We start from the raw sequence: 17,612 nt of genomic DNA, 5'->3' as shown, positions 1-17,612 counted from the left end.
CACAAACGCACCAAAACATGGAATCTGCCCACAAACCACACAGACAAACATCCAAGCAGAAAATACTAGTCAACATATTCAGTTCAGTTTAGGGGTTACTGCAGAAAGATGCACACAAGCTCTGCTCCCTCCGAACAGGACAGTGTATGCAACTCGCCATGGATTCCCCAACACACGGTACTAACAGATTTGCAAGCTGACACACGTAAGCACCCACCTCAGTCCATGTGGATAACCAGTGAAAGCTGTGGTACGTCTCTCTCACCTGCTCAGTGAAGTTGTAATGTGTAGTCCTCACTGTATCCACAATTCAGAGAAGGCTAAACCTTTATACACATATCCCAAATCCTTGGGAATAGGAGGTGCGTGTTTCCGTTAGAGCCGAAGGGTGTATGAGAGACTTGAGTGTGGCTCGCAGAGCGAGAGGGCGAACAACACACTCACGAACGAAACGCCCTCCACCGTACCAGAGTGCATACAGACTGCCTAATCCTGCCGAGTAAAACACACTCTTGCACTCTCCAAATAAAGAAAGTCAGCCAGTCGGTGGAGAGCAAACACAGAAGGTGAGAGAGGGAGCTCCAGAGTTCCCAAAGGAGGGAGGCTGAGCCGATCTAGTGTTACACCATCAGCAAGCACCCTGCCGGGGTAGAGAGAGACAGAGGAGTCCTGGGTGTCTGGAGGAGACAAATACACCAGAATAGAACCGCTCTCTCTTTCTATCGTCTGTTCTCTCTCTTTTGTGTGTGCACTCACACACTCCGCTCTTGACTGAGCACCCTGCAAGAGAAAGATTGAACTCACGGCCCCTCCCCACAAGCACTGGCCCAGCCCCGAAACACACCCCCTCGGGTATCAGCCAATAGGAGAGAGATGTATGTCACCTCTCTGACCAGCCACACACACTGAAATACACACAGTCCCAGCCCCTCCCTCTCCCTCAGACAGTGTGGCGACAGAGACATTGGCACAGGTTAACACTTAGGAGTTATCACACTAAACACCCACTTACTCAAACAGACGCACACGTATGCTTCAACACTCACACTTGCACATGCACGCGCACACAGACGCGCACACAGACGCGCACACAGACGCGCACACACACAGACCAGCTGGCAGGTGTCTTCATTGACATTCTCTCCTTGTCCCAGTCTGTAATCCTCACGTTTCCAGGTAACTACCATTTTTTTCCCTGTTCCCAAAAACTCTAAGTCAACCAGACACAATGACCACCGCCCTGTAGCACTCACATCTGTAATAATGAAGTGCTTTGAAAGGCGGATTATGGCTCACATCAACTCCATCATCCCAGATACCCTGGACCCACTCCAATTTGCATACCTCCACAACAGATCCACAGACGACACAATGTGAATTGCACTCCACACTGCCCTCCTCCACCTGAAGAGGTTGAATATCCATATGAGGATGCTGTTCATCGTCTACAACTCAGCGTTCAACACCATAGTGCCCTTCAAGCCCGTCACCAAGCTCGGGACCCGAGGATGTGGGCCCTTTAGCCCCTTCCTGTACTCCCTGTTCACCCACTCAGGCACACACACACCACTCACTCACTACCTCACATGTGCAAACACGTTCTCACATACACACACACACACACCCTCACTCAGTCATTGCCGACGCCACACACTAGCATACCCCCCCCACACACACACACACACCTAAGCTACTGCTAAAAATATGATTGATTAGATGTATTACTGCCACTATGCTGCTGTTTATTGATTGCCATTAACATTATTATCAATCTATTCATCCTGCTACTGGTCACTATCACTCCTGTTTACAGGTATATTTTACCAACAGTATATTACCATAAGTATTTATATATTCCTGATACCAGTCACTTTTCAGACCTGTTTAAATGTACTGTATAATCGCCTACAACACCTACACTGACACTCTTGTGTCAGCCTCCACTGCTGTGTGTGTGTGTGTATACGTGCACAGGAGGCATCTGTGTGCGTGCATACATTTTACGTGTGTGTGTGAGTATAGTAATGGACAGCGAGGACGTTGATTCAGTCTCGAACACGGGTTCCCAAAATGAAGGCAGTTATGTACAACTAACCACATGACATTTACACAACAGATTTCATAACAAATTACGTGTGAGCCTTGAGGCCACTACACACTACCGCCGCATTTCTACAACACAAAATCTGTGTGTACGTGTGTGTATGCTGCGTGTGTTATCATGTGCGTGTGTATGCGTCTGCCTGTAGAGTCCATGCCCCAGGAAATTGAGGCTGTTCTGAGGGCCAAAAGGGGGAAAGAAGGGGGGGGTGCAACTTAATATTAGGAAGGTGCTCCTAATGTTAGGTATACTCCGTGTATATATTCCATGACCAAATAAACAAAATTAGGGTTTGTTTTGTTTATCTATCCTATTCCTTACTATAAACATGGTAAGAGATATGATTATGCTGTGAGTCTGTTCCAGAGGGCTACTGATCGCCCACACGGGTCAAGAGGGAGGCACCGGAGAGTGATGTGATGCCTCCGGGACAGCTGGAGGACTGGAGAAATGCCCATCCCTGTATCACTTTCTCTTTTTCTCTCTCTTTCTACTTCTCTCTATTTCTCCATTTCTTTCTCTGTCTTCCTCTCTCTGAGACGAGGTTCCCAGAAGCCCATGAGCAGTGTTCCATGGTCCGACTCCCTGCTGCTCTGCTGCCCTTATCATGGTGCCCTCCGCTACACTCGACTGGTGTGTGTGTTTGCGTGTGTGTGTGTATGTTTGTGTGTGTGTGTGTGTGTGTGTGTGTGTGTGTGTGTATGAGCGAGAAGTGTGTGTTCCGTTCGAGCCGCAGTTCCAGACAGATGGTCAATACTTGATGAGTCTCCAGGTGGCAGAGTGGCTCATCTAATGGCCATCTTTAACACTGGTGTGTGTGTGTGTGTGTGTGTTCTCGACACTTCAAGACAAGCTCTCCAGATCAAAGAGCTCTTTCTCACACATGCCAGACACACACGTCACACGCCAGACACACACATCTTATAATGTATCACATACTGGCACCCAGGAGTGTGAAGGAAACGCGATGCTGTTAATAGAGAGAAAAGTGAGACAAAGGGAAGTGGAGGAGGAGAGCAGTCAGAGGCAGTACGTGTCAACTAAAGCCAACCGGGGGGCTAATCATCACATCGCAACACAATCAGCAAAAGTGGCACTGGGTGAAGTGGAGGGAATGGAAAAGTGTGGGGGGGGTCACCTGACTTTGGGGTAAAAATCTAGTACTGTAAGATAGTATGCGACATTTCAAAAGTCTAGTATTATTTTAAATGCCCGGATGTCGTACTCATTTTGGCTATGACAACAGCTGATCAATTAGATATGGGGATGCGCTACGGAGATAAACGAATAACGGAAAACAACTCAACTGCACATGGAGCATTCTCAGCATGCGAAAATAGAAGGTTTTAAAGTACGTGGGTTTAAATGCCAGGATGTTATACTCATATCGGCTCTTCGTCTAGTAGAATTTGATGCACACTTTTCCACAATGCATTGGAAGAGGTGGGCTGCCAGTGATGGGCCCTAGTTCTCTTCAAGTAGCCAAACAATAATATATAATATAATATAATATATAATAATATATAATAATAATAATATATATAATATATGCCATTTAGCAGACACTTTTATCCAAAGCGACTTACAGTCATGTGTGCATACATTCTACGTATGGGTGGTCCCCGGGATCGAACCCACTACCCTGGCGTTACAAGCGCCATGCTCTACCAACTGAGCTACAGAAGGACGACCTACAACAAAACTAAGTGACTTCAATTGTAAAGTTGCCAAATAGCGAAGCTTATGTGGTGGTGTTCAAATATAGGCTACGTAGTTTTTGTTTTCCTGAAAACAGAAGTCTTTCAAAAAAAAAATATTCATTTTTTTTCTTTACCTAAAGTGGATTTCAGTTTTTTGTTACCTTGGCCTTCACCAGACCCTTTCAACTAAATACTAAACCATCATTTGATTTCTGAATGTGTCGGGCACCGGGGACTCTGTAGCTCAGTTGGTAGAGCATGGCGCTTGTAACGCCAGGGTAGTGGGTTCAATCCCCGGGACCACCCATACGTAGAATGTATGCACACATGACTGTAAGTCGCTTTGGATAAAAGCGTCTGCTAAATGGCATATATTATTATTATATTATTATTATATTATGTGGCTGCGTTATTGACGTCATGTTAATATTGACGTCAGTTTGATTTGGATTGTTTTAGTTTTGTACGCTAGGCTACCTATTTAATTCATGGATCAAGTCTTAACAGTCATTCCGATCTCATTCCCGATGATCAGTGCTTTAGTTAATTATGTTGCTGTCCAGCGGTTCGGAATTTGCTGATGCGCCTGACTCTCCACGTTTTGCTGGGCAATAGCCTTTTGATTTGAAAAATTGAAATGTTTTGGTGAATTTCATTGATATATGTCACGGCACTTGGGTTTCACTAATAAATATGTAGAAATGGAACCAAATGATCTGTTTCTGGGCATTGTGGGCTACGGTGTAGGTCAAATGTAATAGTAATAGTCTGCCTCCAACCAGCCTAAGTAGGCTTATACATCCATTCCTATACAGTTCAGAGTTTAGAAAAATGATTGGAAATGAGCTATCATCAGACTAGTTAAATGAAATGCATGTCTGTTGAATTTGGAAAAATAAACACACACACACACACACGGCCCCGCCCCACCTACTCAGCCTGTCAGGAACCGTTACTGCGTTGCGGCCGTAGCATACTGCATACTGCATACTGAACAGTACATGCTAAATAGTATGTAACGATGAGTGCATACAGTATATGCAGTTTAAGCACAGTTGAAGTCGGAAGTTTACATACTCTTAGGTTGGAGTCACAACTCCACAAATGACTTGTTCACAAACTATAGTTTTGGCAAGTCGGTTAGGACATCTACTTTGTGCATGACACAAGTGATTTTTCCAACAATTGTTTACAGACAGATTATTTCACACAGTGAATTACTGTATCACAATTCCAGTGGGTCAGAAGTTTACATACAGTAAGTTGACTGTGCCTTCAAACAGATTGGAAAATGCCAGAAAATGATGTCATGGCTTTAGAAACTTCTGATAGGCCAATTGACATCATTCGAGTCAATTGGAGGTGTACCTGTGGATGTATTTTAAGGCCTACCTTGAAACTCGGTGCCTCTTTGCTTGACATCATGGGAAAATCAAACGAAATCAGCCAAGGTTCATCCTTGGGAGCAATTTCCAAATGCCTGAAGGTTCCACGTTCATCTGTACAAACAATAGTATGCAAGTATAAACACCATGGGACCACGCAGCCATCATACCGCTCAGGAAGGATATGCGTTCTGTCTCCTACAGATGAACGTACTTTGGTGTGAAAAGCGCAAATCAATCACAGAACAACAGCAAAGGTCCTTGTGAAGATGCTGGAGGAAACAGGTACAAAAGTATCTATATCGACATAACCCGAAAGGCCGCTCAGCAAGAAAGAAGCCACTGCTCCACAACTGCCATAAAAAAGTCAGACTATGGTTTGCCATTGCACATGGGGACAAAGATTGTACTTTTTGGAGAAATGTCCTCTGGTCTGATGAAACAAAAATAGAATTGTTTGGCCATTATGACCATCGTTATGTTTGGAGGAAAAAGGGGGAGGCTTGCAAGCCGAAGAACATCATCCCAACCGTGAAGCACGGGGGTGGCAGCATTATGTTGTGGAGGTGCTTTACTGCAGGAGGGACTGGTGCACTTCACAAAATAGATGGCATCATGAGGATGGAAAATTACGTGGATATATAGAAACAACATCTCAAGACATCAGTCAGGATGTTAAATGGGTCTTCCAAATGGACAACGACCCCAAGCATACTTCCAAAGTTGCTGCAAAACAAAATAAAGGCAATGCTACTAAATACTAACTGAGTGTATGTAAACGTCTGACCCACTGGGAATGTAATGAAAGAAATAAAAGCTGGAATAAATCATTCTCTCTACTATTATTCTGACATTTCACTTTCTTAAAATAAAGTGGTGATCCTAACTAACCTTAGACAGGGAATGGTTACTTGAATTAAATGTCAGGATTTGTGGAAAAACTAGTTTAAATGTATTTGGCTAAGGTGTATGTAAACTTCTGACACTATCTGTTTGACATTAATAACTTTCTTCTCACTTTTATCCCCCGCTCATTCTCTCTCTCCTCTCTCTCGCACTCCCTCTATTCTACCTCTCCAGTTCCTCTCTCACTCCATGTGTAGACAAAGAGACATAGGCAGCTGACTCGATTAGAATGACTCCACAAGGAGCCCCCTATGCACACCTGCTCCGTGAGTGTTCGTGTGTGCGCGAGTGCATGTGCATGTGTGCGTTGGTCCCCCGAAAAGCACGGGCAGATGGAGATTCATACTCATGCAGTAAATGAGGCATCTCATTACAGCTCCACCCGTTTAATCCACCTCCAATAAAACTCCACACAGACGTTCGAAGGCCACACTGGACATACAGGGGGAAACAGTAGGGAGAGAGGGACAGAGACGGAGAGAGAGGGAGAGGGAAGGAGACTGATGAAGAAGGAGTGGGTAGAGGGGAGGAGGGGGGCAGAAAGGGAAAGTGACAGGGGATAAAAAGGGCAGAGGGACTGAGAGGGGAAGTGGGATGCATCTTTATACCCCAAGTAAGTCCCATCTCACGCACAGGATGAATTGGATAATGGTAGTGGGAAATGGAGAAAGGATGTGGAGGTGATCGATTGGAGATAGGGAGCGGAGTTTAAAGGGGGATGTCGAGTGTTGAGGAACGGGTGGGAGCAGATAAGAATACTGATAGAGAGAGAGAGAGTGAGAGCTGCTCCCCAACTCAAGGAAGGGAATTGCTATTGGAGTTGTAGCAGGTCCATCCTCTGTTATTGTTGCAGACTTTTTATTACAGAACAAGAGAATGCCACTCACACTCTAATAACGGTTCACCTTAGCGGCCCTGTCATCCCAGTAAATGCCACAATAAAGAAATCCACCAGCTACTCTATACAGACATGTGTAGACATGTAAACATACACGCAGGGTACGTACACACACACACACACACACACACACACACACACACACACACACACACACACACACACACACACACAAAACAATGCAGAGTTTGTGAAAAGATTGGAGCAGAGCAACGATCAAGAGACAGCTAGCCAATACATGAGCAGGGGTAAAAATGCTTCCACAGATTCAATAAAAATGACACATTGGCTAACTGTCATCATTGGGTGGAGAAATGTTCTTGACAAAACTATCTCCTTTGTACTATTACCCTTCAAACAAAACTGCAGAGCAAGTTGATTACAACGCACTGACTTCACACACACAGATTTTTTTAACACTTTAGACATTTAGCAGATGCTCTTATCCAGAGCGACTTACAATTAGTGCGTTCATCCACTTCTCCTAACATACTACGAAGTAACTTCTGCTCGTCAAAACCGCCAGATCTGCCCTGAGAACGATCTCCATTTCCACGAATGGGATACAGCAAAGATGAAGCTCCAGCAGCCTTTGTGCACTTTCCAAAGAGCCTAAATTTTGTATTGAATTACTTGTATTTGCTGTATTTGTCTTTATTTCCGATGCAGCAGGTTTAGCTACAGTACTCTGCTAGCTAGCTTTGCTAACGTTAGCCACAAAGATATAGGTTGAGAGACTAGGATTCCGCTATAATTTGCCTGTAAATGTCATAATAAATGTTGTGTTCTTCTCACAGGCCTACATTTTGTTTGGACTGTTGTGAAATGCACTCAAAATGTATGACATAATAAGCACTATATTTAAAATAAGCTTAGTCTGGGCTTGATAGCCAGCTAAGTAAGCTAACTGCAGGCTAACTATGCGGGGCATTGCATCATGGGAGATGAAATGCACCCTTGAAATCGTAGTATGCAATAGAAGAAGGCAATACAGAAGCTTCAAAATGACAAAAACGAAAAACTGTGCAGTATGACTAATAAAAATGATAAAATATCAAATCTTACAGTAGTGCATATTTTCTAGCAGCATAATAACTGGCTATAAAGTAACCAAACTGTCCTTTAAGATGCACTACATGATCAAAAGTATGTGGACACCTGCTCATCGAACATCTCATTCCAAAAACATGGGCATTAATATGGAGTTGGTCCCCCCTTTTGCTGATATAGCAGCCTACACTCTTCTGGGAATTATTTTGACTAGATGTTGGAACATTGCTGGGGGACTTGCTTCTGTTCAGCAACAACAGCATTAGTGAGGTTGGGCAATGATGTTGGGCGATTAGGCCTGGCTCTCAGTCGGTGTTCCAATTCATCCCAAAGGTGTTCGATGGGGTTGAGGCCAGGACTTTGTGCAGGCCGGTCAAGTTCTTCCACACCGATCGCAACAAACCATTTCTGTATGGACCTCGCTTTTTGCATGGAGGAATTGTCATGTTGAAACAGGAAAGAGCCTTCCCCAAACTGTTGCCACAAAGTTCGAAGCACAGTATCGTCTGGAATGACATTGTATGCCGCAGCGTGAAGATTTCCCTTCACTGGAACTAAGGGGCCTAGCCCGAACCATGAAAAGCAGCCCCAGACCATTATTCCTCCTGCACCAACATGTGCAGTTGTCACTATTCATTGGGGCAGGGTAGCATTGTCCTGGCATCCACCAAACCCAGATTTGTCCGTTGGGCTGCCATATGAAGCATGATTCATCACTCCAGAGAATGCGTTCCCACTACTCCAGAGTCCAAAGGCGACGAGCTTTACACCACTCCAGCCAATGCTTGGCATTGCGCATGGTGATCTTAGGCTTGTGTGCAGCTGCTCGGCCATGAAAACCCATTTCATGAAGCTCCCGACTAACAGTTATTGCGCAGAGGCAGTTTGGAACTCAGTAGTGAGTGTTGCAACCGAGGACAGACAATTTCTACGGGCTATGTGCTTCAGCACTCGGTGGTCCCATTCTGTAAGCTTGTGTGGCCTACCACTTAGAGTCTGAGATGATGCTCCTAGACATTTCCACTTTCCAATAACAGCACTTACAGTTGACCGGGTCAGCTCTAGTTGACCGGTGTCCACATACTTTTGTATATATAGTGAAGCTAGGTCAGATGAGAGCCCAATAGAGAATGAAACATCCTCATAAAAAACATCTGTTGTCTTACCTCCACAGTGTCTGCTGAACTCCTCAACACTCTCCCATCACACACACACACACAAACACGCACGCACACACACACACACGCTCTCTCTATGTGTACCTTCCTTTATAGTCAGCCAGCAGTACTGCCACTCACTGGCTATGAGATTGGTTTATAGGCATTCATAGAGTCTTTAGTGGGTGTTGTTTTTGATGGCAGTGTCTATTAAGGGAGCGGTATGTGTGTGTGTGTGAGGTTTACAGCTTATCACAGAGAGAATTACAGAATAAACAGCATAGGACAAATTACCATCAGTTCAATCACACACAAACACACGCACGCACACACACACACACACACACACACACACACACACACACACACACACACACACACACACACACACACACACACACACACACACACACACACACACACACACACACACACACACACACACACACACACACACACACACACCCCAAGGGTGATACATGACGAACGTAATGCGTTACATGATGGGTATCAGAGAGGAAGGATCTCCTAAGAGGCCTGAAAGGCAATCTGTAATCATGTATTTTCACCAACAGCACACATACATAAACATTATCTTGTAAGGGAAAGCTGGTTTGATGTTGATTATATGTTTTTCTGTGTGCCAAATACGATATTGTTGTTGTGGGGGGAGGTGCTAATTTTGGAAGGGGGCTGCTCATTTGACGGCAACATGGAACAGGCCTTTGTCGAGAAGCTGCTTAAATACCAGCCCCTCGTGGTATCCTTGGACTGCCTCGGGTGTAGGTCCAAGCTGGTGGCGCTGATATTTGGCAGTCTCGGCCACGTGCACAGGCTTGCATTGCGTGGCCTCCAGATTGCGGGCCCGATAAAACTAGGGCAAAGCAATTGGCTAGGTACTATTCTGTTTCAGCTGTTGTGGGCAGCCTAGCTGTTTGGACAAGGAGGTGCATTCTCGATGCTCGATCTCCCTCTTCAATACACACCAGGGGTGAAACATGGCTAATATAATGTGTTCCGTGATGGGTATCAGAGAGGAAGGATCTCCCAAGAGGGCTCAAAGACAGTCTGACATGCTGCTATCAGTTTTATTGACCTTTCATTCATTCATTCGTTCATTCGTTCATTCATTCATTCATTCATTCATTCATTCATTCATTCTCTGTCTCTGTGTCTTTCTCTCTCTCTCCATCCCCTCTCTAATCCCTCTGGAGGAGGTTCTGGTTACCTTCCCTTTCCGTTTCCACGGTAACTCCCCGACCAGAAAACTTCCTCTCAGGTTAAAGAGAACTGTACGGCTTTCGTTTTTTCTTTCTTTCCTTTATTTTTCCGGGGAATTGGAGAGAGAGATTAGTTTCTACATAGCCTAATCGTCCCGAGAGAGACAGAGAAGCTAAACTAACTCAGCACAGCTATTACTGTCTCATACTACTGTTGTGTTTCTCCTGCTCTGTCTCATCCCGGGGGAAGTGTTACCCCTACAAATATTTTTGTGAGGCAGACCACATTGTCAAAGACCTCGGTTGGTTTCCTATACAGATGGTTGGTTTTTGAGCTTCCTAATGAAAAGACAACTCGCAAATTCTTAAACGCTCAACTGATCCTAGCAGAAAGCCACTGAGAGCCACTGACATCAGGCAGGTAAAATGCCTCATTAGCCCCTCGCAAGAGGAATAAGGAGAAAAAGCTAACAGTCAATATTTCTGCACAGCAAAGCAGGGTGAAATGAAGTGGACACAAAGCTTACTGTGGTCTAGACTGTGAGACGGAGAGAGTCTACTGTAGCAGAAGTGACTAAAGATGGCAGGGCTATTTGTCATATGGGTCATAGGAAATCCTTTTTTCCCCCCAAGTACCACACTGACACAGTCTTAATAGGACAGTTCTAGTGCCTATTACTCAACGTAGTTGTGTGACGTGGTGAGGTGTGACCCAGGTGCAGAGGAGAGACCAGACGAGGAATCAGTGGTTAAGGACCAACGAAAACAGTAGACGCAGGATCACACACAGTACAATGAAAAATAAAAAACAGAACAATATGTCTCGAAAACTCACTCAGGAAACGACCGCACACGGTAAACAATTCAAGCTTCTGCAAAGAGATACAAAAAACACACCTCTTTTAAAGGGGAAATCACAATGAGTAATAGAACACACTTGAGTGTCATAATTGTCTCTAGGATGGTTCCCCCCTCTGGTGACAGGTGGAACCATGACAAGTTGATGTTAATGTGTTTATTTGCCTGTCTGATGTTTACTTGTGTAATTAATGGGTTGCTGAGTTTCTGCAATTCCTTTCCTTTCTGCAATTCCTCCTTCAGAATTCCTGCTTAATGGGCAGTCCCATTAGTTCCCTTGTATAGTGGTTACAGACACGTCACATAGGCATAGTTCAAAGGGTTGGTTCCGGCATGTGTCTGGCACCGTCTCCTATCTTAACTTAAAAAACATTATTCTGGTCGTTCTGACACATGGTCCTAACGATGAGGTCATGACGGTCCCCTCTTATATCTTTACGAGGCACAGGCAGGAACCAAGGATTGTTTATGACACTAAAGACACGATTCATATTTTCAAGACCGTATCTTGATAAAAAAAAAAAAGACATTTCCTTCACAACACACAAAAGTACACACATTCATGCTCGCACACACGCACGCACGCACGCACGCACGCACGCACGCACGCACACACGCACACGCACACACACACACACGCACACACACACACACACACACACACAATCACACACAATCACACACAATCACACACACACACTCCAAACCCACGTCATATGAATAGCGAGATACCACAGCTGAATAGCGCTTCATCTGGTTTAAATACTCTCTGCTGTGATGATACTCAAGCCCAGAGGATGCAAATGATGACCTTCTGTTGTCCCTTTTACCGTATACGATTAGTATGTGTGAATGAAATGAGCTAACAAACCACACCATCACCAATGCTACACATGTAGGATCTTCATTTGACCACCCTGTTGCAGGAGAACATTCCTTTAAAACGTGTTGTTTAGAAAGGCTTCTGAAGTTTGAATTTTCCACTTAAAAACTCCCTTACAAAAATTATCAACCCCTACAAAAATGTCCATTAATTACAAACCTATATAATAATTCACATTTCCTGTTGCTGCAGGATTATATTCATGATGTAGCAAACAGGCTCAAATGAAGAGCCTACATCTGTACGGTATGTAGATGTAAAACTGATAACGGGCACACTAGAGAATAGACACCAGAGGGCATGTTCACACACACACGCACACACACACACACACACACACACACACACACACACACACACACACACACACACGCACACGCACACGCACACGCACACACGCACACACACACACACATACTGTATACAAATACACACCTATAGGCATAATAATATGCACACAGCCACGCACGCACAAACACTAACATGGACACAATTACCATCAAATGCTAGGAAAAGCTTTGACAGGTTGGCAGATGCTAAGTGGGTCATTAAATCTATTGGTGCGTATATTACAAACATACAGTATATCTAATCAGAATGTGAATAACGTGTTGGTGCACTTATTATAAGCGTAGCGGTAACAAGGATGTGAATATCTAGCTGAGTGAAAGAGACTCTAAAAGGTGTCAAGGCCTCAGAGGGAAAAAAAGACATTTGTCAAACCTTCCTTCAACTCTTACCACCACCATTGGGAGCACTAACCTAATGTTCTAATAGTGAACTGCACCTTATTTGGATCACAACAGAAAGGTACAGTAGCTTCAACACACGTCTGATGAAATGGCTGAATTAGGTATGAGCAAAACAAGGTGGATGCCTCCTAGCATCTGAACTGCACTCGTAATAGTTTGAATTGAATGGAGCCAGTGTGCTCGTCCAAGCATGGAGCGAGATGCATCATAGCAACAGACTGAGCTTCTGTTTGTATGATAACAGAGAGGTACTGTAGCATTAACCTCGTTTCCAGGTTATTGCGCACAGCACATATAAGCCTGAGACATCAACCATTCTAAATTGGCCTTAGTGGGAGGGACCAAAGAATTTTATTCAGAGTTTTATTGGAAAATTTATTTTAATTTGAGCAAATCCGTAACTTGGGCAACTTCTTCCCGTCAAATCTCTGCGTGTTACCTAGCAATAACAAAAATACTTACGATTTGTCAGATTGAATGTGTCCTTCACTATGCAAATAAGCGTTTAAAACACGTTTTACATCCATGGTCTCCCATTTTCCACCTGTTGAAGATGACGCGGTAGCTTACTCAGAAAACGGGAGATTGTGCATAAAAACGTGTTTTTGTCATGTTTATTAGATAGCGAAACACAAATTCAAGCACAATTATTGTTCCTAGAGATATTGGACATGCCTCTGTTGACTGGAAATGTTATTTTGGTGTTACCGAATAGTTTAGATTTGGTTGATCAAGGACACCAGGCTAGGGAAGTTTCAACAATGAGCCATCTGTCTGTAAACAATGGCTCGTTGTGGGACGAAGCAATGACTGACTAGCTAGCTACAGTAGTAACATCATTATCACAATTAACACGTTTTAATGAAGCAGCAACTGCCTGTTCTGCGCCAAGTCATTTCAGTATCGAGACAGCTCAGCTGCTGCTGCTGAACGTAAGAGGTGCCCTAGACACGTGGGGAGGCAGGTGTTGTGGGAGGTGATTGGTTGGCAGATTAAGCCATTGAGTAACGCGCCTTGTATCCTTGCCTTAGCGGGGTCGTCAACAACCTTGACGTTCCGGTTTTCAGGGGAAATGGAAGAGAGCGCCTCAATCGTGACTTCCACTTTCGGGCGTCAACAAGGCGACTCTCCGTCTTAACTCCTCTTCCACATTTAGTGGATTGGTTGAACAGTGCAGAGGAGAACCGCCCCCGGGGTTCTCGTCAAGACCAGAATGTGGGGGATCTAGTTTCAGGCATTTCTTTTATGCCTGCTACGTTAGGTTGTATCCTAACGAATGCAAAGTTTGATGCTGTGCTCCAATAGACCTTCTGCACATTTGGGCGAAGTGTCTGGGAATGAGATTACTGTAGCGTTCACTGATGTGTACACACAACACACACACACACACACACACACACACACACACACACACACACACACACACCTAAGCTTTTTATTAGAGGGTGCTAGCAAGGAGAACAAAATATACGGAGCTCAATAATGAGATTGATCATACAGTAAGTGTGGAATGAAACGGCAAGCATTAAAATAAACCATCAATCAGCTTAACCGAACATGTTTAGGGTAATGATTTTTAGAATGATTGATTTCAGACTAGTTCAATGGAACGGTCAATAAGGTTCAAATAGATTGTAACTAAAAGAGTAATTTCATACTTGACTGAACACACAGGAGCAAACACACATGGAAGGCACACACGTGAGCCCACACCCGGCCCCCACACACACACACACACACACACACACACACACCTGAGGGAATCAAAAACGGTGGCAGCCGGTCACTCAAAAAACTAAACGGTAGCACACAGTGGTTTTCAGGAGTGTCTCTCCCCTCCTCCTCCTTCTCCCTATCTCTCTGAACCAAATATGACCATGTGCCCAATCACACACTCACTACCTATGTGTAGTAAGCTGTGTATGTTCTTTAGACCTGTTGAAAAGCAGAGTGATGTATTAGCATCCCAGGCTTACCTTTATGCTTCTGCCTCTGTGCTACTCAGTAGACCCCTTACACACCCAACGTAGCTTCAGCTCCAGCCTGTAAAAAAAATACACGCATGAATCAGGATCTCGTATTTACTCACTCACAAACACAGAGCACATAACAACGCATCAGTACCAGTCACATTTTTGGACACGCCTACTCATTCAAGGGTTTTTCTTTATTTTTTTCAATGTTCTACATTGTAGAATAATAGTGAAGACATCAGAAACTATGAAATAACATATATAGAATCATGTAGTAACCAAAAAAAACAAAACAAAAATCGAAATATATTTGAGATTTTTCAAAGTAATCACTCTTTGCCTTGATGACAGCTTTGCACACTCTTGACATCCTCTCAATCAGCTTCACCTGGAATGCTTTTGATAGTCCAACTAAGCGCAAACCAGATAGGATGGCGTATCACCGCAGAATGCTGTGGTAGCCATGCTGGTTAAGTGTGCCTTGAATTCTAAATAGATCACTGACAGTGTCATCAACAAAGCACCCCCACACCATCACACCCCCTCCTCCATGCTTCACGGTGGGAACCACATATGCGGAGATGATCAGTTCATCTACTCTGCGTCTTACAAAGACACGGCGGTTGGAACCAAAAATCTCACACTTGGACTCATCAGACCAAAGGACAGTTATCTACCAGTCTAATGTCCATTGCTCGTGTTTCTTGCCCCAAGCAAGTCTCTTCTTATTATTGGTGTCCTTTAGTAGTGGTTTCTTTGCAGCAATTCGACCATGAAGGCCTGATTAACGCAGTATTCTTTGAACAGTTGATGTTGAGATGGGTCTGTTACTTGAACTCTGAAGCATTTAGTTGGGCTGCAATTCCTGAGGCTGGTAACTTTAATGAACTTATCCTCTGCCGCAGAGGTAATTCTGGGTCTTCTTTTCCTGTGGTGGTCGTCATGAGCGCCAGTTTCATTATAGTGCTTGATGGTTTTTGACTGCAATTGAAGACACGTTCTAAGTTATTGACATTTTCTGGATTGACTTTCGTGTCTTAATATAATAATGATGAACTTTCATTTCCCTTTGCTTATTTGAGCTGTTCTTGCCATAATATGGACTTGGTCTTTTACCAAATAGAGCTTTCATCTGTATACCCCCCCCCACCTGTCATCAGGGCAAAGGGTGGCTACTTTGAAGAATCTCAAATAGTGGTCCTTCTGTAGCTCAGTTGGTAGAGCATGGCGCTTGTAACGCCAGGGTAGTGGGTTCGATCCCCGGGACCACCCATACGTAGAATGTATGCACACATGACTGTAAGTCGCTTTGGATAAAACGTCTGCTAAATGGCATATATTATTATTATATATATATTATATTATATTATAAAATATATTTTGATTTGTTTAACACTTTTTTGGTTACTACATAATTCCATATGTGTTATTTCATAATTGTGATGTCTTCACTGTTATTCTACAATGTAGAAAATAGTAACATAAAGAAAAACCCTGGAATGAGTTGGTGTGTCCAAACCTTTGACTGGTACTATACGTGTCCAAACCTTTGACTGGTACTGTACGTGTCCAAACCTTTGACTGGTACTATACGTGTCCAAACCTTTGACTGGTACTGTACGTGTCCAAACCTTTGACTGGTACTGTACGTGTCCAAACCTTTGACTGGTACTGTACGTGTCCAAACCTTTGACTGGTACTGTACGTGTCCAAACCTTTGACTGGTACTGTACGTGTCCAAACCTTTGACTGGTACTGTACGTGTCCAAACCTTTGACTGGTACTGTACGTGTCCAAACCTTTGAATGGTACTGTACGTGTCCAAACAAGCTCCCCGAGGAAAAGAGAAAAAAGAATCCCAAACACCAATCCCAGTTTGTGAATAAACAGCTGATTCACATAACCCCGAACATAAATGTACGACAACAACATCAAAACCCTAACCCACCAATGACCCAGAGCACTGACTTTGTGTGTATGTCTTCAAACCCACTGTGCAGCACTTCAGTGTTCTCAGAGACATACTGTACTGTTCTCCCCCGTAGAATACTTCATCCGTCTCTTTGACAGGAAACCTTAGAACGGGAAACCTTTTGTTCCACCTCTGCAACCCCCAATTACCTTAATCTTCTTACTCCAGTAATCCCAGCAGGGGAACCTTTTTTGATGTGACATGCTTGAACAAACATCAAAGTTGGCGTCTTGATGATGTGGGCACTGTGGGCTGGGCTGTATGTGCCTGTGTATGCCCATCAGAGCAGGACTAGTGGATTATTCTGGGATAGGAGGAGAGAGGGCCTAGTAAAGGCATTGGATGTAATGGATGGATGTGATGGGCAGACGAATCTGTGAGCAAATATGAGCAGAATCAATGGAGGTGAAGTGTGGGAGAGAGTGTGTGTGTGTTTACTATATGTATGTGTGCATAACAGCCTGCATGGGCTTCCAGCATCAGGGAGAGAGGGTTGGATGAGGACGTTCATTCTCCTCTTTGTGCTAAGGCTTCCACTGACATGAAACTCAGTCATAACTACGCTACATAACGACAGCAGCTTCACCAGAACACAACAAAGCACTCAGGGACAAGACTCCTACTTTGATTCCAACAACACACACACACACACGACCATCGGAACTTTCCACTCATTTTCCCCTTCACTCCTGTAATTCAAGGCCTTTCACAAAGGTCAGTGTCTCAGTGTGTGTGTGTGTGTGTGCGTGTGTGCGTG

At 44.1% G+C, this 17,612-nt stretch overlaps 1 protein-coding gene across 1 annotated transcript in view; it reads right to left on the bottom strand.

Moving 5' to 3' along the window:
• The window catches only part of LOC118393638 (xylosyl- and glucuronyltransferase LARGE2s), an 86,376-nt gene extending 69,665 nt beyond the window's left edge, over positions 1–16,711 (bottom strand). Inside the window, 2 exon segments of the mRNA XM_052461936.1 lie at positions 14,887–14,953; positions 16,543–16,711. The gene's annotated coding sequence lies outside the window, so the exon portion shown is untranslated.
• Between the last annotated feature and the right edge of the window lie 901 nt (positions 16,712–17,612).

Source organism: Oncorhynchus keta, chromosome 14, assembly GCF_023373465.1.
Source record: "Oncorhynchus keta strain PuntledgeMale-10-30-2019 chromosome 14, Oket_V2, whole genome shotgun sequence".
NCBI lineage: Eukaryota > Metazoa > Chordata > Actinopteri > Salmoniformes > Salmonidae > Oncorhynchus > Oncorhynchus keta.
Note: the sequence above shows the minus strand (reverse complement) of the source record. Positions and strands in the feature narration are given on the sequence as shown.